General features: G+C 51.7%; 1 protein-coding gene and 1 pseudogene across 1 annotated transcript in view; one reads left to right on the top strand and one right to left on the bottom strand.

The window, feature by feature from the left end:
- Positions 1 to 110, top strand: LOC111732542 (annotated as a pseudogene).
- Positions 1 to 3,678, bottom strand: part of SNTG2 (syntrophin gamma 2) — a 111,480-nt gene that overhangs the window by 103,535 nt on the left and 4,267 nt on the right. The gene's annotated exons all lie outside the window — the stretch shown is intronic.

Genomic DNA, 3,678 nt, shown 5'->3' with positions numbered 1-3,678 from the left:
AGCCACGCCACCCCGAACACGCCCGATGTCTGAGCTCGGAAGCTAAGCAGGGTCGGGCCTGGTTAGTACTTGGATGGGAGACCGCCTAGGAAGACCAGGTGCTGTAGGCGTAAATAATATGAAGAAAGAAAGAAAGAAAATAACAGAAAACCATAACTCCAGCAAGTTCTTTTTTAGGAATTGACGAAGCGATTCTAAATTTTAAGTGGAAGTGAGGAGAGTTGAACACTGTCAAGGGAATCTTGAGGAACAACAAAGCTCAACGCTCACACTGCCGATGTCAAGAGCTGTTACAAAGTCACAGCAGTTAAAAAGCAGGGTGTTCGCTCCAGGAAAACAGCTCGATGGAGAAGAGAGAACACAGAGTCCAGGAAGAGGTCAAGTGTACACGATCGCCTCGTGGCACTCCACTGACTTGGAAAGAATAATCTTCGTCACATGTAGGAAAAAAAATGAAACCTCCACCCTATTGCACAGCATATGAAATACCAAATACAGTTGCATTTCAGATCTAAAGATGAAAGTTAAATCAATATCATGTTTAAAAAGGAAACAAATAAAAATATCTTCATGAACTTGGAGCAGTAAAGTTCATTTGAACAGCTTGCAGAGATGTTCTAACGTACAGATAAAAACATTCTACATTAAAATTGAGAAATTCTGTTCAATAAAAGATAATATTAGGAGGGCAGAAAGGAGCCCCCAGAGCGAGAGATCTGGGCATCGCATATGGAGAACTGCCCGCGTCAGTAGGAAGGACAGGAACTGCCCGCGTCAGTAGGAAGGACAGGAATTTTGTGATCTGTCAGGGCCGCTGGCTGAAACTCGCCCACCAAGCCGCGCTCCGGGTGCGGAGACAGGAGGGTTCCCAGCCTCACCCTGCCGTCCGGCGCCTTCCAAATACCTTAGTCTACCGTGAAGCAGGGGGAAAGAATTCACAGGCACGAGACTCCAGCAACATTCACAGTATTCACAGATATTAACGTCCACAAATAAAACCAACGAATTTCCAGATACATTAGAAATCATGAAAGTCCAGCAATACGGTTTGATAAAACAGCAATTTATCCATATCATTTGCCTATTTATCTAATGGAACCAAGAGAAAACCCTTTCTAAGGAGATATGTTTCCTTGCCAAACCCTTCGGGTTCCCAGGCATCCGGGCAGCAAAGCCCTTGGAGACATCGAAGGAGAAAACTCCATCCTTCACTGAATAATATTAAAGAAACATGAATTAAATGGAATATCTGCAGGCGCGAAAAGGCAAGAAAAGTGTCACCTGTCCCCAAACTGACCTATACAGTCGCCATGGTCCCTATCACAGCTGTGAACCCGTTTGGACCCAAAGACCCTAAAATAAAGGGCACCCAAGGCAGGGACGAGCTAAGGCGGCGCCGCAGAAAATGCTGCCGGCGTCTGAAGTTTGCCTTTCGCTCCGGCATGAGCTGCTTTTCACAACTGAGGACCCGTAAAATCAAGGTGCAGTGACAACGGCTGTTCTTTCAGCATTTCACTGGCAGCCTCGTGTGTCCTCTGTAAAGTCCGGTGTCTTTAACACTGACAGCCTTTTAAACCGAAGAAATAACGCACGGTCAGGTCACAATGACTGACGCTGCGGGGAGATGGCGCGGGGTTGGGAATAACCACCAGAAGGAGCAGAGAGCCCAGGAGGACCCGGACCTGGGGCTGGCGGTGGCGGTGGCGGTGGCGGTGCCGGGCCTGCGGGCCCTGCGCCGGGCAGAGCGAACCGGCTCAGGCCCGATTCCGCGCGCCGAAGGTCACTGCTGAGGACTTGAGAGATCGGTGCCCTCCCGGCCGCGCGGGCGGGAAAGCCCTTGGGACACTGCGCAAAAGCGAAGCTACGCGGGTGAAGCCGGCACACGCGCCGCGGTTGCGTCGCTCGCTGCGGGACGGACCGCGCCGCCAGGTGAGCGCGTGGGCGTGGCGCACCGCGGGCCACCTCCTGGCCACGGCGACAGCGCAGGGCCTCGGGTCGCCTGACGAAGCCAGTCCTCGCAGGCCCCCGGTTCACGGTCGCGTTGGCTGCTGCAAAGCAGTGAGACGAAGCGACTCCGAACAGCCACTCGTGGGCCGCGGCCGCGCTGGCGCCCAGGGCTGCTCTGAAGCGCAGTTAGTATCAGAAGCCAAGGGCGGCGGAAGGAGGACCCGGTCACCCTGCCGCCCGCACCGTCCTCATGCTTTCCAGCCTCCTTAGAATGAAGTTTTTCCGTTACATCTTTCCAAATGTTTCATGCCACGGGTGGGAAATTAATTTTAAAGAAAAACATGCAAATTATTTTAATTTGGAACAAAGAAGCATGGGCCACACTTTTGGGGACAGTGTCCCCATTATCGGGTCCGCGTGATGGCGCGCATCTCGGCCACGGCCGGCGGGGCCCCCCCTTCTCGAAGCTGCGGCCCCGAGGCCAGAAAGGCCCGTCACTGCGGGGAGCCCCGGAACCCGCAGGGTGGCGGGGTGTTGACGGAGGGGAAAAGGGGGAGAGAAGCTGAGGCCAGAATCTCGGGGTGCGCGAGGGGCCCCTGGAGCGGCTGCGGCCCCACAGGTAAGGGGCCAGAGGCCGTACACACTCCCCAGGGCTCCGGCGGGCGGAGGGTCTGAGAACCAGCGCGGGGGCTGGACGCGGGCGCCCGCAGGCCTGGGCGCGACAGCACGGGCACGGACGCCCGTCCGCGGACAGACGCAGAGGTCCCCACGTGCCACGCTGCGGGGACACCGCCAGCACAGCCCGGTTCTCAGAGACCGCGCGCCCAGTGCTGTTGGAAGCTGGGCTTACGCTTCCCCGAAATCCAGGGGAAATGTCACATTAGGTGTTTAAACTTGTTTTAAAATTTGTTTCAAGTCGAACTTTAATCAGTGACGCTGACCACGCAGCAGATCTGTCGATACGGTGATTGATTCTGCCCTCTCAGTAAATACCCAGGCGGCAACGGGAGCAAGCAAGGTCGGCCCATAATGACCCACGTGGGTTTTTTCGAAAAAAGGTAGAATTCCATGCTGTCAATGATTTCTATTTCTGCAAAAATAGACCTCTATAATGAACTGCGAAGATCAAAAGACTCCTAAGCAAATAGCATGACATTTGAAAAACGTGGATTTGACACACAAAAAGCACTTTGATGATATTTAAAATAGGTATCTACCTGCTTAAACTGTATTTGAAAATGCAATCTAATTGTGAGAAAAATCTTGGGAAAAAAGACTTACTGTACATACTTCTAAAAGCTGTGAAAGGCATTAAGACAATCAAAATGAAATAAATGAATTACCATTTATCATTACTAGAAGCAACTGGCAGCCACTCAGATACCGTTGCCCAAGTTGTCAAAACAATTCTTTACATATTTTAAGTGGAGATTTATCACTGCTTTCAAAAAGCAACGTTAAAGATAAACCTTCACCGCCGTATGAGAGACACGGTCACTTTCGGAAGGAAGGGTCTACGTGAGCTTCACAGGTACTCCGCACCGACTGGGGAATTCGCTCGCAGAGGTGTGTACGTCCAGCAAAGACGTCATTCTGCAGGAAGCCAGAGGCTGCACCTGCAGCTCACTTGGGAAGAACAAACTGCAGGCAGCAAATGAATGAAAAATAAACTTTGTATCTAAATTTTTCAAATGTGCCATATGTTCCAATGGAGATGTCACATTTAACTCC

The sequence above is a fragment of the Pteropus vampyrus genome, unplaced genomic scaffold (genome assembly GCF_000151845.1).
Source record: "Pteropus vampyrus isolate Shadow unplaced genomic scaffold, Pvam_2.0 Scaffold468, whole genome shotgun sequence".
Lineage (NCBI taxonomy): Eukaryota > Metazoa > Chordata > Mammalia > Chiroptera > Pteropodidae > Pteropus > Pteropus vampyrus.
Note: the sequence above shows the minus strand (reverse complement) of the source record. Positions and strands in the feature narration are given on the sequence as shown.